This window comes from Canis aureus, chromosome 36 (genome assembly GCF_053574225.1).
Source record: "Canis aureus isolate CA01 chromosome 36, VMU_Caureus_v.1.0, whole genome shotgun sequence".
Lineage (NCBI taxonomy): Eukaryota > Metazoa > Chordata > Mammalia > Carnivora > Canidae > Canis > Canis aureus.
The window spans coordinates 7,287,980-7,313,115 of record NC_135646.1 but is presented as its reverse complement, the minus strand read 5'-3'; the positions used below and the strand labels follow the sequence as shown (position 1 = coordinate 7,313,115).

Sequence of the window (25,136 nt, the reverse complement as noted above, 5' to 3'; positions counted from 1 at the left end):
GCTTGCATCTGTAAAATCCCTTTTGCCATATATGGTAACATATTCATAGATTCTGGGGATTAGGACATGGACACCCTAGGAAGGCATTATTCAGCCTACCATGGGGATGGTTTGTGCTTCTAGAACAGCTTTCTACCTACCTGCCTGTGTGTTATATCAGTAAGTAAGGCTACCAATTACCAAATGTGGACTCTGGGCTTGGAGCTGGACCAAGTGCCCTGTGCGTTCCACCTTGCTGACTCCTCCCGACCCTCTATGTCTCTGCCGCTCTTAATTTTATTCTCATTTCACAGAGAAGAAACTCAAGCCTGAGATTTAAGTGACTTGCTTGAAGTCACACATGGAGTAAGTCAAGGACCCGAAATTTGAATCCAAGTCTATCTGATTTTAAGATCATTCTCTTTGACATCCCACTCCCCCTGCCATGGTAGCCAGCTCCTAAGAAGGCCCAATGACCCTTGATCACTCCCTCTGTAGGCCCCCTCCCACACTGTACCAGAATTAGCCAGTGTGACCAATAGAATACCATAAAAATGACGGTGTGTGTCTTCTGAGGCTAGTGCATCAAAGACTTTGTAGCCTCTGCCTTGTTCTGTCTTGGACACTTGCTCTGGGAGCTCATTGCCACATCATGGCCATTCTCAAGCAGCCCTGTAAAGAGGTTCATGTGTTGAGCAACAGAGGCTTCCTGTCAATGACCAGCACCAACCTGTTGGCCATGTGAATCTGCCATCTTGGAAGTAGATGCCCCAGTCCCAGGCAGGCCCTCAGATGACTGCAGGCTGGCCTGGTGTCTTGACCACAACAGCTTCATGAGAGACCCAGAGTCTACACTACCCAGCTAGCACACTCTCAAATTTCTAACCTGCAGAGACTGTGAGATAATAAACACTTCTTATTGGTTTTAATACTCCTTTTTGAAGTAATTTGTTACACAGCTGTCTACGATGAATACAGGGCCCAAGTTCCAGCAGTCTGGGCAGGTTTTGCTCTAAGCTCTAGCTATTCAGAAGAGGTGCTGGTCAGACCTTGAGCCTGTGAAGCCCATGTTCCATTCCAGCAGGTTAGCCACCCAGTGCTGGAGTGGAGAACCCAACAGTTCCAGAAGATTCCCCCTTTCTGAGCCACTTTCCACTGAGCCTCAGAAATACCTTTCATCTATTACCCTGCTGTCCTAAAACCATCAATGGCTCCTTAATGCCTATTGTTTCTCTCAAACCCAGGCTGCTTAGTCTGGCATTCACTTTCCCTCCTCCCTTCACAGCCCTTATGGTCTCGTTTCCCATTGTTGCCAGGCCAACCCTTTAAGCCTGGTGGGACCCAGGTGTTCAATCTCTTCTCAGTCTGCTCGCATGCACTCCTCGTCCCTTGTCACCTGAAAATGAAGGAACAAATACACATGGGGGATCTTCTAGGTACCAGGGGCTAATGATGGCTGCTTCTAGGTTCCGCGTCTCATCTGCACAACAAGCCATTTTTATAGAGAAGGAAATGAATTAAATGACCTGCCCAAAGTCCCAAGGGAAGTAGGTGACTTCCCTACTCAGCCCACTCAGCCCTGTGGCTGAAAGTTCAGTGTTTTTCCACTGCACCATCTTGGATCTGACTCATATTTCTATGGAATTTTACAGTTTATAAAGCCCCTGCTTATTGTATTTCTTTTTTACTGAGCTTCACAATAATCCTGTGTGAGAGTTGGGGCAAGAATTGGTCACCCCATTTCACAGATGATAAACCTGACGTGAGGAAGAGGATTTGTTCTCATGGGGACAAGCGTAGAGCGGTGGTTCCAACTTAGTATCTGTCTCCAGACCCACTGCTCTTTTCTTCTGCTTTCTCTTCGTACTTCTGCCTAAACCTACCACAGATTTTTGCATATAATTGATGCCCAGTGTTTATTTTCTGGCTGCTGATTGATTAAAATTTTACTGTAGTCTGTAGTAAGTGATGCAAAAGGAGGTCTGGTGTCTAGGGAATTACTTGTGTGACCAAGACTAACTTTACAAAAGAACTTAAACCGGTATCGCAGAAAGGTGTGAGGGCAGACTTTAGAAGGAACTTTATGGGGGATCCCTGGGTGGCTCAGCGGTTTGGCACCTGCCTTTGGCCCAGGGCGCGATCCTGGAGTCCTGGGATCGAGTCCCAAGACGGGCTCCTGGCGTGGAGCCTGCTTCTCCCTCTGCCTGTGTCTCCGCCTCTCTCTCTCTCTCTCTCTGTGTCTATCATAAATAAATAAATCTAAAAAAAAAGAAGGAACTTTATGATGGAAAAGGCTGATGGTCAGGGAAAGTGGACCAAGGGACCAAGGGATGCTATGGAATTAATCACGATGGGATCTCTAAAAATGACCCAGCCTAGCCTGGGTCCAGGAAAGTACTGTTCATTCTTAGGGGCAGGAGGATGGACAAAATAAGCCATGGAGGGTCCAGGTAGCCCAGCACCCACACCTCCATGAAATGGGCATTACTGATATTCAAGTTACTGAAGCAGAGCCAAGAGGAGGAAGAAGCTTGTGTCTCTTTCTTTCTTGGATACTTCTTGTCCCTAGTACTCAGGGCTTCAGTTGATGAAGAAGCTGTTCTACAGAGAGGACCTTTGAAGACAAAATCACACAGGATCAGGTTCCTTGGGCTATGTGCCTCCTAGGTCATCCTGTCCACCTGTCCTTAGGTTCACTAAAATCTCTAGTAGGTGCTCAATAAATATTCGCTGAATGACTGAAAGGATAGCTGTGACTTTCTCCTGTCTCTGTTGGGCTCTGGTTCCACTTCACTCTGTCTTGGATACCCATTTCGGTTCTACCCGACCTTGTTGGGAACCCTTCTGCCCTCCAACCCAACCAAGTCCAGTAGACTCTTGTCCTGCCCTCTGTGGATGTAGTTCATGACTGGCTCCCTGAGCCTTGTGATCATTTCGACCCTTGGATTCTTTTTTCTTTCTTTTCTTTTTAAAGTGTAATCTCCATTTTATTTTTTGCCCAGGCAAGAGTTTTTCTTCAGTCTTTAAGGACTTAGCTCCTTACATGGGCTTTGGCAGAGGTCAGGGGGCAGCACTCGTGGGTCTAAATTGGGGTGGGGATGTTTGGTCCTTCTGTGCCTCATGGGAGGACCTTGCTGTGAGTGGCACAGCTGACACAGTAATGGAGTTTCACATACAGCTCGGGAGGCACACAGGTGTCCAAGACACTCTCCTCAGACACTCCCGATGGCAGTGGCCACTACTGTGCTCTGAATAATGGCTTTCTTCATGGCCTTGTCTTTGGGCATGCAATGGGAGCAACAGGTGTAGCAAATGGGCTGCCTGTGGTGCGGCCCTCTGTGGCACAACTATTATTCCTTCTTTTCTTGGTCATCTTGGAAGGGAGGACCCGAGAAAGCTTGACCTGGGTTCTTTCCTTTTCTTTCTTAAAGATATTATTTATTTATTCATGAGAGACAAAGAGAGAGAGGCAGAGACACAGGCAGGGGGAGAAGCAGGCTTCCTGTGGGGACCCTGATGCAGGACTTGATCCCAGGACCCCGGAATCACATCCTGAACCAAAGGTAGATGCTCAACCACTGAGCCACCTGGGCGCCCCAACCTGGGTTCTTAAAACACCTTTTCATTCAGATTCAGAATCTACATGGAGTGAGAGGTGTGAAAAGGCTCAAGAGCATCAGGGCAAGCAACCTGGGTGCCTTGCACACTCAGCCTCCCTTCAGAGTCCAGCCTGTGGCATGTGTGTTTCTGAGCAGTGAGGGTGCAAGGACCAGTCCTCAGGTCGCAGCATGGAGTGGCACCGAAGCCTCTATCTAGGAGCCAGGGGACAAGGGCTAAATTCATGATCTGTGACACGCCAGCCAGTGAATGTGACCTCCAGTAGGCTCTTTCTGCTCTGGGTCCTGGATTCTTCCCTGTGAACGAGAAGGTTCGAGTCCTGCTTTCTGCTCTCGACTTAACCATCATTCCTGACCACCTGTGATGTTCCAGGCTCTTCAGTGGTGAACAAAATACAGTCTTTGCAAGCACGGAGCATATATAGACGGAGAGGCTGACAAAAGCCAGGGAAAAGAGCGAGCAAGTGGGTAGCAGATGTCACGCAGGTGAGGTGAGCGTGATGCAGGTGAGTACAGCAGGTAAGCGGGGAGGGAACGATGGGACCTTGCTTTGATAAGGTCAGCGTGCCGGCCATCCCCCAAGAGCTGGCATCTGAGCAGAGACCTGGACAAAAGGAGGGGGCAAGCCTTGCATGTATTTGGAAGAGTGGATCCTCAGAAAAGGAACAGCGAGTGCAAAGACCTTTAGGAAAGAACCGGTTTGGTGAATTTAAGAAACCGCCAGGATGCCAGGTGGGGACCGAGTGCAGAGAAGTAGCCAGGGGTCCAGACCACGATGGGGACCCTGGACCATCCTTAGCCCGAGTGACTGCGGAGGCCGTCAGGGCACCGAGAGCAAGGGACTGGCTCGGGCTGACTTGTGTGTTCAAAGGGCGCATTGCTCCCCAGGTTCCAGGGCCACGGGCTCCTGCCAGCCCGAGGCTAAGCGGATCTGGCTTGGCCGGGGCGGGCGTGGAGAGTTCCGAAGCTAAGTCCTGCCCGAGAGGCAGACTTTGTGGGCTGTGCCAGGACAGACTGCTGGGACCTGCCGGCTCAGGCCTCATCCTGTCACTGCACCTGAGCCTCAGCCCCAGGCCTCGCTGGTGCGCAGCAGACAGAGCTGGCTGACAGTGACCCACGCCGCCCAAACCTGGGCCGCAGCGGCAGCGAGGGTGAGGTGCAGTGTACTTAAGGGGTTAGAAGTGTCTCCGACGCCTCCAGGTGATCTGCTCTTTCCTTTCTAGAAAAATCCTCCTCTTTTCCCACCTCTTCCTTCGAACTTTCCCCATCCCCATATTTATTCCTCTGGTTAGTTCCTTTTCTCCCTCCTCTATGCACCCCATGAGGATCGCATCCATCCCTGAGAGGCCAGAAGCATAGCAAGGAAACCGAGTAAGATGGGCTCCCTGGTCCATAGAAAAGTTAGGACACTTGCATTGGGTCTCAGAACGAGAAAGTTGTAGGGTCTGTATTTGAAGTGAGGAAGTGTGCTCCAGAATCCCATCGAGAGAGCTTCCGTTTCGTCGCCTGCTGGTGGGTCCCAGGGGCTGGCTGCGATGACACCCAAGGCGCTGGGGAGCACGGAGAGGGGAGCGCTGGTCCAGCTGCAGGAAGTAGGTTTTGAGAGGTGAGTGGGATTCTACTAGGCAGAGAATGGATGTGGCGGCGTGGAGGGGGAGGCTGGGAAAACCTGAAATAATAATTGACTGGTTGGGGAGCAACCAGTCAATTATTGAAATTAAATATCAGCAGGGATTACCTCAGTGGAAAAATCAGATCAACTGGTTGTTTGACCCAAGCCTAGAGTTTTCGTTTGGTTTTTAAGTAGCCGTCACTAAATAAATAGAATAAACACAGATAATTTTCAGGTAATAAAGGAGATTAAATATTTATATTATGTTCAGGTCAAAGGGTAAATAAAAGAGGAGGAGAATTAGGGGGAGCAACCAGGGGTCGGGGAGGGGTTGGGATTGGGAATTCCCTGTTTAGATAGAATGGTATCTGGTCAGTCAGAGACATCTGATCCCAAGGGGAAAAACAAAAACAGAAACAAAAACAAAATAAAAAACCCAACCATCTGGGAAGCCTGGGTGAAAGCATCCAAAACCCTCCACTCAGTCAGAAAGCCACCTCTCAAGTCTCCGGTTCCCTTTTCCTAGAAATGGTTCATCATTAAGAATATTAAGTGCACAAGGGATTTAAAAAGAAAAAATTCTGATTCATAATAGGAAGACCTGGTATTTACGCCATCCCTTCCTCCCAGGAGCTCAGATTGCTGGAGGGGAATAATCGTGTCCTGACTTCCTCACAACCTCATCCCTGCCTCACCCTGCTTTGCCCCCAGACCATGCCTCCCCCCCCCCCCCCACCCAGGCGCACCCTGGCGAGAAGGGCTGGGCCCTGGGTACAGCTTGTGGGGCTGGCATGGCACAGCAGTGGCACTGCTGGGTGTTTAGGCCTGACCTCCGGGACTCGGTCCCGAGGCTCTGTTCTCTTTGCTCTTGTGCCACCCCGGGCCTGCACGAGAATAGCGGACATCCGTCCACTTATCCACAGGGAGCACCTCATGCCAACCGTACTAGAAATCAGTGTCCCCCTTTTCTAGAAGTGTCCAGAAGACACCACGACCTTCTTTGAAAGTGTATCAGAGCCTCAGTAGAGAGAAGAACTTCTTCTCAGTACGTCACTTAAATGTCTCCAGCTGTAATAGGGCCCCATTCTTTTGGATCTTGTCTATAGTTGGCACAAAGAACAGGTGTCTTGTCCCCACCACTTCAAGAAGTCCCTGGAACCTCCCTTTAGCTGGACAATGTTCTTTCTTTTCTTTTCTTTCTTTCTTTCTTCTTTCTTTCTTTCTTTCTTTCTTTCTTTCTTTCTTTCTTTCTTCTTTTTCTTTTTTTAAGATTTTATTTATTATTCATGAGAGACACAGAGAGAGAGAGAGGCAGAGACACAGGCAGAGGGAGAAGCAGGCTCCACGCAGGGAGCCTGACCTGGGACTCGATCCCCGGTCCCCAGGATCAGGCCCTGGGCCGAAGGTGGCACTAAATCGCTGAGCCACCCGGGCTTTCCTAACTGGACAATTTTCAACATTAATTGGTGGGATCTTCTATCTTGCAAACCAGAAAGCAAGGGTTTTTTTGTATGTTTGTTTTATTTTTTTTGTTTTTTTCAAAGCTGACAAAGGGGAAATGCTTTCATTGTACCTGCTAGAGGAGGTTGGCCAATGAGTCATCAGTTCTTCATTGAGGACTCACTGAGTGCAGAGCCCTGCCTCAGATGCCCGGGCAGGTGTTACTCAATTATGATGTGATCCCTGTCTTAAAGGAGCTTTGGAAAGTGGTAAAGTGTGCATCCACCAAAAGCTAAACACCAGCTTAAGAGTTAAATGTCAAAGCAAGATATCCATGAGCAATACCATGAGGGAGAGTCCTGATGAGCGAGGTCACCCCAGGGGCTGGAGAGAGTGGGCAGGACAGACTGCACGGGGATGATGTTACCAAGAGGGCAGACTATGTAGGGGAAGTAGCTGAGGTCACCCATTCCTGTCTTATAGATGTGGCTCCACGTGTCTAAGTTAATGGCCTGACAGCTGTCGTTAGTTATCGTATCCATTAGGATCTGCTCAGTTACAAGTAATAGAAAATTCCTTGAAATCTGCTTATACCAAGAAGGGAATGTTTTAGCTTACAGGATCAAGAAGTCCAGCTGAGTGCTGGACTGCAGGTATGGCTCAATCAGGGCGCCTGTTCTCTGCGATGCTCTCAGTTCAGCTCTCCTCTAAGTGTTGGCTTAGTCCTCAGGCTGGCTTTTCTCATGGTTGCAAGATAACAGCCAATCACAACCACGGCTATGCATTTCCTTGCTCTTGTCCACCCTCCACCAACAAACGGAAGTCCTATGTAGGACCAGCCACAGAATTTGTGGGGCCCAACGTGAAGGAAAATGTGAGCGTCTTGTTCCACAATTATTAAGAACTTCAGGAAAGCAAAACCAGAGCATTGACCTAATGGTGGGACCCTGGTAAGTGTGGCACTCTGTGTGACTTCAGGTCACATGCCCATGAAATCGGCCCCAGTCCTGCCCTTACTCTCACTGGGCCACCTTGAACTAAACACTGTAATTCCCAGGTGAACGCCACGAGCCAATTGGCTTAAATTTGAGGGTTTTTTTTTATTTTAATTTTTTAAATTTTAATTTTCTTGTATATTTTTAATTGGAGTTCGATTTGCCAACATATAGCATAACACCCAGTGCTCATCCCGTCAAGCGCCCCCCTCAGTGCCCATCACACAGTCCCCCCACCCCCCGCCCACCTCCCTTTCCACCACCCCTTGTTCGTCTCCCAGAGTTAGGAATCTCTCGTGTCTCCCTCTCTGATATTTCCCACTCATATTTGCTCCTTTCCCTTTTATTCCCTTTCACTATTTCTTATATTCCCCAAATGAATGAGACCGTATAATGTTTGTCCTTCTCCGATTGACTTTCTTCACTCAGCATCATGCCCTCCAGTTCCATCCATGTCAAAGCAAATGGTGGGTATTTGTTGTTTCTAATGGCTGAGGAATATTCCATTGTATACATAGACCACAGCTTCTTTATCCATTCATCTTTCGTTGGACACCGAGGCTCCTTCCACAGTTTGGCTATCGTGGCCATCGCTGCTATAAACATCGGGGTGCAGGTGTCCCTGCCATTTCACTGCATCTGTATCTTTGGGGTAAATCCCCAACAGTGCAATTGCTGGGTCGTAGGGCAGGTCTATTTTTAACTCTTTGAGGAACCTCCACACAGTTCTCCAGAGTGGCTGCACCAGTTCACATTCCCACCCACAGTGCAAGAGGGCTCCCCGTTCTCGGCATCCTCTCCAACATTTGTGGTTTCCTGTCTTGTTAATTTTCCCCATTCTCACTGGTGTGAGGTGGGATCTCATTGTGGTTTTGATTTGTATTTCCCTGATGGCCAGTGAGGTGGAGCATTTTCTCATGTGCTTGTTGACCACGTCTGTGTCTTCCTCTGTGAGATTTCTCTTCATGTCTTTTGCCCATTTCATGATTGGATTGTTTGTTTCTTTGCTGTTGAGTTTAATAAGTTCTTTATAGATCTTGGATACTAGCCCTTTATCTGATAGGTCATTTGCAAATATCTTCTCCCATTCTGTAGGGTGTCTTTTAGTTTTGTGGACTGTTTCTTTTGCTGTGCAGAAGCTTTTTATCTTCATTAAGTCCCAATAGTTCACTTTTGCTTTTGTTTCTCTTGCCTTCATGGATGTATCTTGCAGGAAGTTGCTGTGGCCCAGTTCAAAAAGGGTGTTGCCTGTGTTCTCCTCTAGGATTTTTTTTTTTTTTTCTCCTCTAGGATTTTGATGGATTCTTGTCTCACATTTAGATTTTTCATCCATTTTGAGTTTATCTTTGTGTCTGGTGTAAGAAGTTGGTCTAGTTTCATTCTTCTGTACGTGGTTGTCCAATTTTCCCAGCACCATTTATTGAAGAGACTGTCCTTTTTCCTGCTTTGTTGAATATTAGTTGACCATAGAGTTAAGTGCCCATTTCTGGGTTCTCTATTCTGTTCCATTGATCTATGTGTCTGTTTTTGTGTGATTGGCTTAAATTTGCATTATTGGTCATCCTTGGACCAATTTTTAAGGTAAATTGGTTGGAATTATGTGATTGGCTTAGACCAATCTGTGTCCATCTTTGGTCCAAGTCAGGTCATATTGTATCCAACCACAAGTGCTACAAAATAAGAAGAGAGGCAACCCATGTTAATAGAGTTATGTATCAGTGGCTCTGTGCATGGCTTCAAAATGGATGGGTCAGACAATATCTCTCTTCCAGAGGAGCATCTGAAGTGGGGTCCCCTCCCAAGAAGGAGCCTTGCTGCTTTCTCCTCCCTTCACCTGTCTTCTCCAGAGCAAATCATGCTTCCCTCGGGAGAGCTGAAAAGAGCATGGATTTTAAGCAGTGTGGCCTTCAGCAAGTTGCTGTGAATTTGCACTCCTGGGTATGTATCCAAAGGAGATGGGATCTGCACTCCCATGTTCATTGCAACGTTATTCCCAGGAACTGAGGCATGGAAACAACTTGCGCATTGTTGGCAGATGAGTGGATAAAGTTGTGGTACTTACACACACATGGACACACGTGCACACACAAAATGTAGCATTTTTCAGCCTTCGGAAGGAAGGGAATTCTGTCCTTTGTGACAGTGTGGATGCCCTTGGAGGGCATTATGCGAAGGATAATGAGCTCAGCACCAAAAGACGAAGACTGCATGATATCACTCATATGTGACATCAACACAAGCAGAACTCAGAGAAATAGAGAATAGAAGGGTGGTGACCACAAGCTTGGGGGAAATGGGGTAGAAACTTCCAGTTATAAGATGACTATTGTCCTGAGGATCTAATTTATGGTGTGGTGACCACTCTTAATACTGCATTGTGCCTTTGAAACTTGTTATAAGGGTCGATCTCAAGTGTTCTCACCACACACACACACACACGCACGCGCACGTGCAAATGATACCAGTGTGAAGTGATGGATACGTTGAGTAGCTTGATTGTGGCCATGACACAGTGTATACCTGTGCCAAACCGCACTGTACACCGTAAATACGTACAATTTTTATTTGTCAACCATTCCTCAAGCTGGGGAAAAAAGATGATTCTATGTGAACTGCTTGTGTGCGGATTTGAGATCAGTGTCATTTCAGGGAATGGCCGTGACCGCCACGCCGTAAAACCTGTCAGTAGTGTTAAAAACACACATAGGAAAGCTGTTTCTGAGAGTAAGAGAAAAAGGCAGGCCAGGGTTAAGCTCTCCACTTTGCTCCTTACCAGCCACCTTATCTTGCACACACAGCTTTATTTCTGCAGTACTGTTTCCTTAGCTTTGAAGAAGAGTAATGCCAACCCTACCTTTTTCACAGAGCTGAACACATCACACTGTGTGTGGGGGGTGCATCACCACCACCCCCACCTGCCCGATGGGATTGCGTGGGGGAGCGTGCTTTTCTGTCCCGACAGGACAAGAGCCATGAACAGGACTGCTGTCGTGTATTTTAAAACTTGGGAAGAGTGTCTGTGGATTTGAACGTCTTGACTGCTTGTCTTACGAGGTCTCTTCAAGACTGTGCGTAGGAAACAGGAAAATGGGAGCTGTAGGGACCCACAAACTGAGCAGGCCGATGAAGGAAGGGCGGGAAAGACTCTTGAGCTTTAAATATTAAAGAGAAAGGGGATTGGTATTACAGGGAAAGCTCAGGAGGGCCCCTGGCCCGTTACAGGGCTTCAGAAGAGGCTTCCTCCAGGGAGTAATATCCTGGTAAAACCTAAAGGTGGCTTGGAGTTAGCCAGGTCGATATGGGTGAGGGGTTAGTCCTGGCTGTCGCTGGCTCTCATCACCTCCTTTGCTTATTTATTGTGTGAAATGCACCCCCGCTTCCTGCTAGAATGTAAACCACACGGTGGGGGCGGCCTGTGTGCCCACTGCCTATCCCAGGAGGAGAGCCTGGCACGCTGTGCACGCTCAGAGTCCTGTGGGAACGTGTTCTGAGTGAGGATCGCCTCCTGAGGTGGGGGCCCCCCGGTCCCCTCGCCTCGTGCGCTTGGCTCCAGCCACACTGGTGACACTGGGTGCCAGCTGTCCTCAGAGCACGTGCCGTTTCTGGGCCTTTGCACGCGAGGCCTCAATGCTCTCTCTCTTCTGCACGAAGAAGCAGAAGAGAGAACAGCTTGTCACTGTTCATAGCCTAAGCATCGGGGGTGGCCCTCGACGACTCCTGCACGCCTTGCTTGTCCTTGCTCTTCCTCCTTCCCTCCCAGGCTGAGCCCAGCTCCCCTCTTCCCATCCCCAGGACCCTCTCCAGCCTGCTGTCCTAGCGCTTCCTGTCCACCCTGTCTGAGCTAGCAAATCAAAACAGAGGATGTCCAGTTAAATCTGAATTTCATATAAACCACCATTTTCTTTTTAATGTAAGTGTGCCCCATGCAGGGTGGCCCCGGTGGCTCAGTGGTTTGGCACCACCTTCGGCCCAGGGCCTGATCCTGGAGACCCGGGATCGAGTCCCGCATCGGGCTCCCTGCACGGAGCCTGCTTCTCCCTCTGCCTGTGTCTCTGCCTCTCTCTCTCTGTCTCTCATAAATAAATAAATAAAATCTTAAAAAAAAAGTGTGCCCCATGCAGTGTTTGCACATATTTGTAGTATAAGATTAGGCCTTGTTTTGCTTTCCGCATTGGGTTTTGCCCACTGATTTTCCTTTTTCTCTGCATTCATATCGCTGCACAACGGTTCTTCCTCTGCTTCTCTGCCAGGTGCCAGGACCTGCTTGCTCACCTCTGTCCCTGAGGCCTCTTGGCCACCCGTGCTTCTAGGCCACCCGGCAGTACTGGGCCGGAGTCCACACCAGCTGTGAGTACAGCCACTGCCTCTGCAGCCCTCCTGCCAGGAGCAACGGGGGCACATTGGGTGAGGAGCTCAGGGTTGCGGGGTTTATCACTGGGCATGGGATTCCCTCCTGCCCCCTTCCTTTCATCACCTCCTCCAAGCCCAGGAAGCTCAGGAACGGGCAGTAGCTCCGTTATTGGGATGAGGCTGGGCGAGCGCAGGTCTAAGGACGGACAGAGATGACCCCTGCTGCTAAGTAACCCTATCACGTTTTAGGTTCTGGATGCTTCGCTGAGTGCTTACTAACATCATCTCGCTTCACCCCCATCAGGACCTTGTGAGTAGGTTAATAGCATCCCTATTAGTCAGATGAGGAAACCGAGCTTAGAAAGGTTAATTACTTGAGCCAAGTAGTCCAACTGTGACTCGGGGGGTGAGTGGGGCTGGGAGCCAGGCAATCTCAGCTGGAGCTCGTGCCTTCTCACTGCCACCCTGCCAGCTGGGCTCTGTGCCAGGCCAGGGCCGAGGAACACAGTGGATGCATCCTGGTGCCACCCCAACCCATCTATGCAGTGCATGAGCCTTTCTGGGCAACCTTGCCCCAGTGGTTTCCCCAGCCCTGCTAGCAAGTTTTGGGAGCCTCACCTGGACAAGACCCAATCTCCTGACTCCTTTGCGGGTCCAGAGCCATGCTGGGTGGGTGTGATTTCGGAGGACTGGGCACGAGTGGGAGCTGTAGGCAGCTTCCCCCACAGCCCACCAGATGCCGGGCAGGTGTGCCCCACCCTTTCCCCCCAGCTGACTTGAGACCCTGGCTTTGCTGTTTATACAGCATGGGCCTTGGGGGTCACCCGGCTCTCTGATTCTAGTACATCCACTTTTCATGACTGAGCCTCTGCTAGTTGCCAAGGCTGTTTCTACCAGGAGCTCAGGTGTGAGTCCCACATGAATCCTGAGTACTTTCTGTCTCCCCACCTGCCACGTCACCCTCAAGGGTAATCACAGGATCTCAGTGTTAGCCTTAGATTTCAGCAAGAGATCGTCTCATCCGACTTTCTCATTTTCCAGATGAGCAAATGGAGGCCTAAGAACAGTTGGAGATTGGACAGGTCCGCAGAGTGACTTGTCTTATCTGGAAATAGGGCTTGAAGACATGAATCCAGCATTCTAGAGGGCATGGGCAGGTGGGTTGGGCTGCCCTGATCACAGACTGTTGCCTAGAGGCTGTGAGAGAGGGCGGAGGTGCATCTCATGAATGTCGTGGCTCACCGGTCAACCAGGCTTCACGTCTTTTTTTTTTTTTTAAGACTTTATTTATTTATTCATGAGAGACAGACAGAGAGAGACAGAGACAGAGACAGAAACAGAGACATAAGCAGGCTTCATGCAGGGAGCCTGATGCGGGACTCGATCACAGAGTCCTGGGATTATGCCTTGAGCCAAAGGCAGACGCCCAACCACTGAGCCACCCAAGTGTCCCGAGGCTTCACCTCTTAAGGTAATTTAGAGCACCTGCCCCACATGTGATCGACATTTCTAGAGCCGTTCACATCTTTCTGAGGACTGCTCATAGAATGGGCTCTTTGGGGACCCAGGGAGGGGTGGTCAGAGGGAGGTTGGAGGGTCACCAGGTGGTGAGATGGTAGGAGGGGTTTGCACGTGGGCTGGGAGTAGGGATGGGAAGTTCCATGAGGTCCTATCAAACCCTGAATTCTACAAGCTTCTATGAGCTGGGACTCATACCCAGACCTGGAGGTATTTTGTTATTTTTGTTTGTTTGTTTTTCAGTTGGGCCATGCTGTTTCTGCTCAAGTCATCAGAGTTATCAGAAGTCCCAGTGGGCATCCCTCTGCCTCTTCACTGCTGCTAGGCTGAGCAGAGTCAGGTATGTTGGGAAATGTTCTCCAAATCTGGTCCCTCTGGGGCTGCATGCTGTGGTTGCAGAAGGCTTCTTGAACTTCCTCCTTGGGGGAAGTATGCGCTCTCTCCTTCTTTGTAGGTCAGCCGTGAACATGGAAAATCACATGAATTAATAGGCATTTTCTGAGCACTTACTGTATAATATCATGCTAACGTAAGGGGACAGCTCAAAGAATGTCAGGGGCACACACATTCTGTAAGCTCTGGCTCATATTTGGGGGTCATTATCCCTTCCATTCCCTTCCTTCCAAGGGGTTGCTCTAGGGAGCACCATTGTGGCCAGGCACTGGTGAGCGGTGGGGTGACTCCCTAGTGTGAGGGATTTCCCTCCCTTCTAGCATTTCCCCAGCCTGCTTGCTGATGAGAAATGGCTCTCCTTCCGGGTAGGAATTTGCTTCTCATTAAAACATAAATCCTCCTAAGAGAGGTCTCACTTTCCCTCTGATCAGTTGTGACTGATGTTTATGTAATGGACGATATAATAAGATCCTTTTCATATTTTCATACGATTGTGAAGGTAACACCCGATCACTGTAGAAAATATGAAATATATGGACACATACATAAACAAGGAAACCCAAATCACCCGTGCTCGCATAACCCAGAGACAACTGCAGAGCTTTTGCTCCAGTTCTGATAGGCAGACTGCATAGTTTACCGAGAGGCACGGTGGTGTGCGGAGGCTCAAAGCTAGATCTCGAGGCAGGTGCCAAGCCAGTTAGTGGCTCTGTGACCTTCCAGAGATGATAGACTCCTCTCTGCCTCAGCTGCTTCATCTGTAAGATGGGGATAATCATGGTGCCTATGCCTTAAGGCTGTTTTGAAGATTTACTCAGCACTGCCTGGTTCAAGAACTGAGGGGTGTCCGTGTTACTTTTGCTGTTAGGGTTGTCTTATAACTCATACGTGACCAAGTCTCCCTGGGCCCCTCAGTCTCACCCGTTCCAATTTCTAAATCATTGCCGGCTAATGTAGATTGTTCTAGAATTTCTTGGGAGATGATGGAGATGTTTATGTCACACGACGCAACAGATCGAGCCTTCCTCCCCTGCACTTTAAACATCTGAGTGCTTTCTCCAAATTTTTAATCCTGGTGGAAATTGTCTCATTGTCTCTTCTCTTTTTCCCAAGAAACTCTTCCTTGGCCTCTCCAGCCACCTGGCACTGAAACCCTCCCACCCCCTCGAAATCTCATCAGCTTACAGAGCTAGCAGCTGCACTCAGCAGAACGAACGAGCCAAATCCCGACCAAGCATATCCCGGGAGCCTCATTTTATTTAACCATGTGTGGGTCAATTTACACACATGTACAGACTCATTGGTATATCTAGAAAGACCCCCAAAATTGGCATCACACTTGATATACTGTTTGGTGTCTTGCTTTTCTTTTTTTTTTTTTGGTCAGCATACCTATTATAAGTGCGTACACTAATGCATGGCATATCCAAATGGCAGACTATGATACAATAATTTTTATTTTTAATGATACAATCATTAAAAATAATTTTAAGGGGGTACCTGGGTGGCTCAGTTGGTTGACCGTCTATCTGCTTTCGGCTCAGGTCATGACCCCAGGGTCTTGGGATTCAGCCTTGCATCAGGCTCCCTGCTTCTCTCTCTCCCCCTGCCTGCTGCTCCCCCTGCTTGTGTTCTCTGTCAAATAAACTTAAAAAAAATAATTTTTAGAGATTCCTTTTTTTTTTTTTTTTTAAGAGAGAGAGAGCATGTGTGTGCACATGAGCAGGGAGGGAGTTGAGGGGCAGGGGGTGAGGGAGAGAGAGAATCTCCAGCAGGATCCATGTTCAGTATGGAGCCCATTGCAGGGTTGGATCTCATATCCTGAGATCATGAGCTGAGCCGAAATCAAGAGTCTGATGTTTCATGGATTGAGCCACCCAGGTGTCCCTAGAGATTCTTTGCTGAATGCACTTTTCTTGTTCTCTGTTTTTGTTTTTAAAAAGGGAGGAAGCATGAGGCTGCAGACACTGGAGGCTGGAGGCTAACTATGAAGGCCGCCAGCAAACCAGCTCCATGCCCACACACACCGCCTTCTAGAACCCAGTTCACACGCATTCCCTTCACCATCTTATTCTCTTCCTAAATACTCTCAAGACCATTGATTGGAACATGACCTCCTAGCTTTCTGGCAACTGCTCTTCATCATCCTCTGCCTGTCTTTCCTCTCCTACCCACTTTGAAAGATGGGTGCTCTTCAGGGATCCCCCCTAGGCTGTCTCTCATCTCCTATCTGTCCTGTCCCCCGGGGCCACCTCCTCTCCTGCAGGGTCTTCAGCTGTCATCTGCATACATAGGACTCCCAGGCTTTTCCTTTAACCATGACCCTTCCCTCAGCTCCAGATCCCCGTGCTCAGTCCTGACCTGTCCACTTGTTGTCTCCCAGGCCCCATCAAGTTCAACATGTCCACAGTGGAATTCATCATTTCTGCCCCAAACCTGGCCCCAACCCCATCTGGTTCTCTATTTCATTCAGTAAATTCCATCTTCTTCCTCCTGCTTCTCAAGCTGCAGACCTTCCATTTCTTCCCCCCCTCCTTCCATGTCTAATCAGCGTGGTAAATTTTTCATAAAATTGTATGTATTCGATCAAAACTACTATCCTTCACCTTGAAATTGTCTTTCATGTCAGAATGCCCTTTAAATAAGCAAAGAAATGTAGAAGATGGTTGATGGCAGTCGTTTTTGTCTGTTTGTCTGTTTTGAGTATCAGTGAGGGCGACGCAGTTGATAGCTACTGAAACCCAGGCCCCTTTCCCTTTTCCATCTGGATCCAGTTTTGTTCAGAGGTCCACCCCACCCCCCTCTTTAGAAGGTAATTTTGATGAGTCTAAGCCAGCAGTTCTCAAAGTGGGGCCATGAGACCCTTCCAGGGCACCTCGGAGGTCAAAACTATTTTTAGACTAAGCCATTATTTGCTTTTTTCACTTATTCTTTTATGAGTATACACTGGATTTTTCCAGAGGCTAACTGTCATGTGATCTTGCAACAGATTGAATGCAGAAGCAGATATGAGAATCCAGCTGTCTTCTATTAAACTAGAAATTAAAGAGATTTGCAAAAATGTGGAACAACGCCATACTTCTCACTAACCTTTAAAAAATAGTCATTTCATTACGTATTATTTATGTTAACATGTAATGTGTTTATTGTTATTTTAAAATGAATTGACAAATACATATTTTTAAGATGTCCTAGTGTTAATTTATCACATAATGCACATCAATAGGTAATCCAGCTAAACAAAAGCTCTCTGGAATTCCCAGTAACTTCTAGAGTTTTAAAAGAATCCCAAATTGGAAAAGTTTGAGAAGCACTGGTTTAATCTGGTGACAGCTATTGGTTCCATCAGTGACCCAAATTAACCCAATCAGATTAGATCATGGAAAGATTTATATTCCATGTCTGGGGAAGAGATGTCTCTGCTTTCTGTCATTGGATGTAAAAATTTTATGCCCCATTGCCACTGGTAGCCTCTTGCAACCATGTGGGAAGATATGGGTAGTAGTCCTGGCAAGAGGGAAGAGCCTCAGGGCCTGGGGGATGGCATTAGGCTGCTGATGGGACCTTATCTGAAGCCACCCTCAGCCCTTAAATCTCCTGCATGTTTGGTCCAGTGTGAGCTGGATTCTCTGTCATTTGCCTCTGAAAGCCCCCTTAACTGATGCAACACTTATCTGGTATAATTCTATACCCAATTCTAGCGTGCTTGTGGGTTTTCCAACACTACCAAGCAATTAACTCAATTCTAACATGACCTGGTGGTAGTTTCAGATCCCACAGGTTGGAGCCCAGTCCCACCAACTCCAAATGCCAGTTGTAAACCCAAGTAGTCACCTGTGCTTTTGACCTACCTAAGATAGGAGGCTCCAACCCTTTCCCATTGGTTTCAATTAATATCCTAGAGCTGCTCACAGATCTCAGAGAAACATTGGACTCGGTAGGTTACCTGTTTCTTATAAAAGAAGGTAAGTCAGGAACGGCCAGGTGGAAGAAATGCATAGGGCAAAGTTAGGGAAAGTTGGCTGGGAGCTTCTGGGGCCTCTCCAGGTGGGCCTCTCTCCCTACTTCAACATGTGTTCATTGACCTCAGAGCTCTCCAGATGCCGTCTTTTTGGGTTGTTCTGGAAGCTTCCTGAAATAGGCATGATTGATAAAATCATTGGCCATTGGTGATTGAACTTAGTCTCCAGCCCGTGGCCCTTCCCCTCACCAGAGGTCAAGGGGGGTAACCTTGAGAAAGTTCTAACCCTCTAAAAACAAGGTTGGATCTCCTGGCAACCAGCCCTCATCCTCAGGTGCTTTCTACAATTTGCTTCATTAACATAACAAAGGATCCCTCTAACGCTCTCATTACTTAGGAAATTCCCAAGGTTTTTTTTTTTTTTTTTTTTTTTTTTTTTGTAGGATCTCTGTGCCAGAAGTGGGACAAAGATCAAATATATATATGTACTTCTCCTAAATCGCGGTATCGCTCTTGGAAAATGAGGAATTGTCATGTCCATGCTGGCCCCAAGCTTTGGAGGACACTTTACTGTTCCATGTAATCTCTAAAGCACCACATAAGATGATCCTCGGAGGTTTCTCCAAGCATGAGGAATCCACCAGGAAGGAAAGGAGGGCTGAGAAGGAGTGGGTAGCAGAAAGTCGAGGCCATGTGACTAAGTTTTGCCACGTATATGGAGAGAAAGATCAGAAACAGGGATGCCCCAGAATTTGGAGACCTGTGTGTCCTTGAAAGCCAAGCTCCTCGAGCAACGTTATTTTCCGGGTCCATGGTTCACGGTTCTGCTCCCTCCACCCCTTTCTCTGGCTCTCTTCTTTGTAAACCAAACTGCCAACATCTGTTCCGGTGAGCTGACTCATGATGAGAGCTGGGCAAGTTTGCTCCACTGCCTGACAAGTGGTGGATTAAACTTCAGAGCCCCGGGGACAGAGGAGAGGCTTCTATCTCATATTCCTGCCACCCAATCGGGAACCAAGGGATTGAGGATGGGCAAGAGGCACCTGTGACACCTGGATGACTGTCCCGGTACCTTCTCCTTCTGTTGACCACTGTGCTAGTTTCTATTTTGTCGATTTGTTCAGGACTAATGAAAGATTTTGCACATAAATTTGGGTGTCGTGGGTGGGTTGCAAACACAGTAGAGAAATCACTTCCCATACCTCCTGAAGATAGCATTTTTGCCTGTTTAAAATACACCTGGTGTCCAAGGGCAATAACTGATGCCTTTCTTAACGGGATAGTCTGTATCCGCGGCAGACATCTCCTGGGAGCGCTGGCACGACTCTGCAAATCTACAGATACCTCTTGGGTTGGAAATCTCACAGTGAGCTTATATGAAGCCTGAAAACGTTTGATTTTTACTTTGTTTTTGGTGGGCAGCAAAGTGGGAGAGGAAGCGGGAGGGGGGGAAGAGCTTGGGGACAGAAAAGGACAAATTGGACTTTTCTCTAATAAATTGCAAGTAAGACATTAAAGGTCTTTCTTGTTAGAAAAAAAGATCAAAGCTGCATAGAGGCTCCTTCCTTGCGTTCTTTTTTTTTTCTTAAACAAAACACTGCTACAAAGACACAAAGCACACTAGGCTTGGGCTGAGCCCGGGGGAAAGTTTATGTCCAAGTTAGGATAATCAAAAAGAGTTTAATTTACTCAGTTCTGGAATAAAATCAAGGCCGCATTCAGCAATATTTGAAACCAGTTAAAGGTTAGTGAATGAGACGCCCAGTGCGTCTGATTAGATTTTTGCTTCCATTTATTCGTGTCTTACATCACGCTCTAAACCATGTACCTTTTTTCTTAGTTTCAAGAAAAGAGAACTGTCATGCCTCATCATTTTATCGTCGCTTTTAACTTAAAAAAAAAATAAAGCCTAAGAAATGGTAAAAGCATTTTCTGATCTTCATTATTTACTTCTCCGCTCTGAGGGGTCCTCAAAGCCAGAGAGTGTCTGTTAGTGAATTAGAATAAAACCACAGGATAATTACTTTCTGGGCTACCAACACAACGTGAGTTGCTTCCCATTGTGAGAATGCTGAAAAGTTTGCCACAAAATTAAACCCATTAGGGTAATAAGGGGAAGAAGGAGAAGATTAAATTTATTTCCATCTGATTTAACTTATTAATTTCTCAGGGGAGAAGGATTTCCCTGCCATTGACTTCCAGGTTTTAACCCAGGAGACCCTTCTGTTCTCAAAATGCACTTGGGATTTAATTCATACTCAAAAAGTTGGGCCTTTTTTGGTTGGCTCAAAAAGCCCTCAGAAGCAGGTTTTAGGGATTGAGAGTCAGCGGACACGTTAGTCAGGCGACAGATTTGTTTGGAGCCCCTACTACACTCCAGGCATGTTCTGTAGTCCAGGGAGTCAGTGTGAACAAGTCAGATCTCCTGGTCGCTAAAAACCTACACTCTAATGGTGGAAACAGTTAATCTACATATAAAACAAAAAAGTCAATAAAATAATTGTTAAATGCTGCAAAGAAGATAGAATAGGGAAATGTGATAGCACTTCCTGGGGTCACTTCCTGGGGTGCCTGGGTGGCTCAGTCTGTTAAGCATTTGACTTCTTCAGATCAGGTCATGATTTCAGGGTCCTGGGTTTTCTGCTCAGAGGGGAGTCTGCTTCTCCGTCTCCCTCTGCTCCTTTTCCCCACTCATGTTTTCTCTCTCTCTCTCGAAAAATAAAAAAATATATATATTTTTTTTCGAGAAAGAAAGTCACTTCCCAGCAGATAAGAATAGTATGGGCAAAGGCCCTAGGGCAGGGACACACTTGGTGTATTTGAGGGAGAGGAAGAAATCCTAATGACTGAGGGCTAAGGCGGGGAAGGATGTAGTGCTGAACCATCTCCTCCCCTTTACTCCATTGTGGTCTTGCAGCCAAGTTCTTCCAACCTTCTGCTTCGCCTGGTGATCCTGGGAAGCTTACTCTAAAGACAAAATGCCCAGGAGGGATTTGTTCAATCTCAAGGCTGGCCAAATGACAAGGAAACCAGTGTCTTCTCCTTCCCAGCTCCTTAGGAGATAGAGTTTCCTCATCAGGTTTCGGCCTTGCTTCAATCATCGTTGCATTGTTATGGGTGCTTGGCTCTGGCTTTTAGCTGGTGTTGATGGAATCCACTCCAGCGAGGGTAGGCTGGAAGGGGTTGATTAAGAGGTGTTACATATATCTTGGACCAGCTGGGAGGGTGAAGGGAAAAGCTTCTAGACTGAGCTTCCAGGAACGGCTCCCCAAACCATGCAGCAGAACTGGGCCCAGTGGGAGCTGCTGCCTCTGCCGAGCTCATAAGCTGCCTGCTGAATCAGGCGGCCACAGCCCCAGCTGGCTCCGGGCCCACCTGCCTTGGCTCCAGCCTGTTCCACTCAAATGGACATCCCACACTCCCTCTCTTTTCCCTAATCCCTTGATTTCAAATCAACGTCTAGGCCCCAAGTCCCAACGAAAACCTTAGCTGTGTGGGCATCTGAGAAATACAGGTTTTGGGGTTCTAGCCTCTGCGGTTGGAGCAAAGCCTGCTAGTAGCTGGGATGGGTGCTGAGCTAGGCAATCTACTGACCCTCCCACCGCAGCTAGGCTTGGGCTTATGCCATCTGCATGCTGCCACTGGGGCTCAGGGCATCCACCGGTTTGCTCTCCCGAACACCAGGGCTGGGATGGCTGTAAAACCACAAGCAATTTTCCTTTTCAGATCCTGCATTCAGGGGCGTGCACCCCTAGGTAAGATTTGATCTAGGTTGGGCCGGTTTAACCTGACAGGGATTTGGAGGTGCTCAGAGGAAAAGCTCATCAAAAGAGCTGACGTTGAGCCTCTAAGCCCCAGGAGTGGGCAGGCCAGGGTTGTTCTTGCTCATTTTTACAGCTGCAGTATCAACACCGAGCTTGACATGCAGTAGGCACCCAATAAATACTCACTGAATAAACACGCGGATGACAGAAAGGGTAGGCTGAGGAGCCCTTTGGCACGACGCAGGGGGCAAACTCACCTGAGCCTGTGAGCGTTTAACAAACGCTAATGATGCTTCACATGTGCCAGACGCTGTTCCAAGTGCTTTCCAAATATTAACTCATTTAATTCTCATAATTACCTCAGGAGATATGTACTATGGTTAATCCCATTTAAAAACCGAGGTGCAGAGAGGTTATGTTACTCGCCCAAGGGCGCGCAGATAAGAAGTGGGAGGCCGTGGCGGGGAGGGGGAGGCCCTGGACTGTCTCCTGTTGCTTCCAGGCCTTAATCTGTTACTGATTTGCCCCAGATAGATCCACTGATCCTTATTCGCTCCTTATACTCCCTCCCAGCCTTTTCATGCCTGCTCCTGTCCCTTGCTCTCTCTCCCACCCCTATGCAATTTTCGTTCCCAGGAGGGCCAGGGGGGCCCCTTAGCTGCCTGCTGAGCTGCCAGGAGGTCATACCTCCCTGGAAAAATCCCGACACAGTGGTGGGGACTGGGAGGGGGGCCACCTATGGTCCCCCGGGTGCCATCCGAAGTCAGAGAGCTCGGCCTGCCCAACTTGGGGGTGGGGGAGTCCTAGAGCTCTGTGGTTTCTGCTGGAAACGGTGGGGATGGCAGCCCAGCAGCACAGAGCATCCTGTCTCCCACTGTCCACCAGGGCCAGCTGCCAACCTCCTCCTTGGCCGGTTTATTTTAGGGTGACGGGTGTCTTGGACAGACGCAGACGGAGGGCTGTCAAAACTCTTCTGCAGGACAGCGTGCTATGTGCAAATGCGCCGGAGAGCGGGCTCTTTTCAGGGGGGCAGCATGGGTTTATTTGCAAAAACAACAGAGGCTCTGCTGGCATTCCCACAGATAACGCAGGGCTGTGGGGGGAAGCATCCTTGTTGCCAGCACTAACAGCCGGGGGTGGGGGGGGTTAGGGGGTTGGGGGGGTGCAGGGGCGAGGAGGAAGTGTGTGCGGTTTGGAGTTCAATCCATCCGTCCTCCTGCTTCCCAGCGGGTCTGCTGTCCCCAAGCTTAGATGGGCCTGTCGAGGTGACTTCGTGGAAGGAAGCCAGTGGGGAAGGCCCTCTGATCTCTAATGGCTGGTCCCCCTGCTTCAGGGCGACCTCTCGGTTTCCCATGGTAAATCTAACCCCATAAACCCCAAAGACTGGGGAGGGTCAAGCAGCATGGATGGTGGCCCCTGACAAAGGACTTCCCACGCTGCGAGGGGAATGGGGCCCCCTGCACTCTGGTTTGAAGTAGCCCCTGGGGCCCTCCTGCAGACCCAGGGGGCCTGAGCCCCTTCGCTCTGGAACTTCCTCCCTTTGAGTTGCAAAGCTACATACTCTGCTCTGCCCCTTGGAGCATATTTTGTCCCTTGATTTTTTTTTTTTTTCTCTCTCCAGTGTTTACACGAACTGGTTGAACCCGTCACGTGGTGAGCCCATGTTTATATTTGCAGAAGCACCGCCTGGGGAAGTTCTGTTTGTGTAGAGGTCACCCCATCCCTGGGCCTTGGCTGCAACCCTGTGCTAGGGCTTGGGCGGCAGTAGCCGTGACACAGCGGGGGCCACCCTCCTTCTTCTCACCTTTCTCTCTGCCCTCCGTTCCTTTTTTTTTTTTTAAGATTTTATTTATTTATTAATGAGAGACGCACACAGAGAGAGGCAAAGACATAGGCAGAGGGAGAAGCAGATGCAGGACTCGATCCCAGGACCCTGGGGTCATGACCTGAGCCAAAGGCAGATGCTCAGCCGCTGAGCCACCCAGGTGCCCCTCTGCCCTCGGTTCTAAGATCCTGGTCCCGATGGCTCGGTGCCTCCCAGAAGGGGAGGAGGAGCCGGACTCAGGGTTCAGTGGGGCTGTCATCCCCCCTCTTCATCCTCATCCTAAATCAGAGTTTTCTGAGGATTTGTCTGTCTCTATTCTTCCAGCTTAACTATCTTCCATGGTCTTAGGGTAGATGGAAGAAGTTAGAGAACTCAGAATTTCTCTGCTGCTGCCCATCTTCCTTCGACTGGACTGACAGTGCAGTCAGTGTTCTAAGACGGTTGAGCCCATGGACTTCAGGGTCAGATGGAACCGGGTTGTAATCGTGCCTTTGCCAGTTACTAGCTGTGTGGCCTTCGACAATATCCCTAAAGCTCAGTTTCATCATCTTCAGTGAGTATAATAGTACTGAACTTCCCCCCCTTCTGAAAAGATTTACTTATTTATTTTAGAGAGAACGAGAACAAGAGAGCGAGTGGAGGGAGGAACAGAGGGAGATGGAGAGAAAGAGAATCTCGAGTGGACTCCATGCTGAGTGCGGAGCCTGACACCAGGCTTGACCTCAGGACCCTGAGATCATGACCTGAGCCAAAATCAAGAGTCAGACCCTTAACTGACTGAGCCACCCAGGCGCCCCAGTACTTACCCCTTAAGATTGGAGGATTAGTTTAGAGTGTACATACAAAATGGTTTTAATTACAATGATAATTACGATGATAATAATAATAATGATAATAACTTTAGCAGCAGTTAGAATTGGCAACTTTCCCCATCTCCTTCCTGTATTAGAGCAGTGTATGGCAATTTTTTGGGTTGTCACTCCCCTAAGGAGACCTTTTGCACATTGATGCATTATGATTTTTTCCTTATTTCTCCTCCTCCTTTTTTTTTTTTTTTAAGATTTTATTTTATTTATTCATGAGAGACACAGAGAGGCAGAGGGAGAAGCAGGGTCCATGCAGAGAGCCCGACATGGGAGGCAATCCTGGGTCTCCAGGATCACGCCCTGGGCTGAAAGCGGCGTTAAACTGCTGAGCCACCCGGGCTGCCCTCCCCTCCTCCTTTATATACTTTATATCTGTTCACACTGTGACCTTTTGGTGGTCCAAGTCAATGTAATATCAGATTTTCTATCCCCTCCTCCGCCACCCAATGAATTTTCACATTACCTATCTTGAGGATGCGTGTATCAGAGAGAGGCCCTGCTATCTGGGGCATCATACAGATTTTTCTCAAGGTCCTTTGATTCAATGGAGAAGCAAAGAGACCCCATTACAGCTCTTTCATGGGGGTAGCTGTAGAGAGAGCCCCAAAGAAACAGAATGCTTGTTGTGCAGTATTGGGCACCCATGAGGGTGGAGCCAGGGCATTTACTCATTGTGGTTTAAAATGTATCTTTTTTCTCCTCTCCCCCATTTCACATCTTGGGACAGCTCTCCCTGGTGGGAGGACTGGAAGATCCATATTCAGTCTTGCTCATGGGACCAGAGCCCATTCTTTCCCTGGTATCTTTGGGACACAG

General features: G+C 48.4%; 1 long non-coding RNA gene and 1 pseudogene across 2 annotated transcripts; one reads left to right on the top strand and one right to left on the bottom strand.

The window, feature by feature from the left end:
- Window positions 1-3,018: 3,018 nt before the first annotated feature.
- On the bottom strand, window positions 3,019-3,352 carry LOC144306053 (small ribosomal subunit protein eS26 pseudogene; annotated as a pseudogene).
- Window positions 3,353-8,672: 5,320 nt separating this feature from the next.
- On the top strand, window positions 8,673-15,534 carry LOC144305673 (uncharacterized). 2 transcript variants are annotated; one of them, XR_013372680.1, is made up of 6 exons: window positions 8,673-9,581; window positions 11,894-11,990; window positions 12,243-12,303; window positions 13,035-13,464; window positions 13,755-13,851; window positions 15,018-15,534. It is a non-coding gene; the product is annotated as an uncharacterized LOC144305673 (long non-coding RNA). The 2 variants fall into 2 exon arrangements; XR_013372681.1 differs by lacking the exons at window positions 12,243-12,303; window positions 13,035-13,464 and having other exon boundaries at window positions 11,894-12,047.
- The last annotated feature ends 9,602 nt before the right edge of the window (window positions 15,535-25,136 follow it).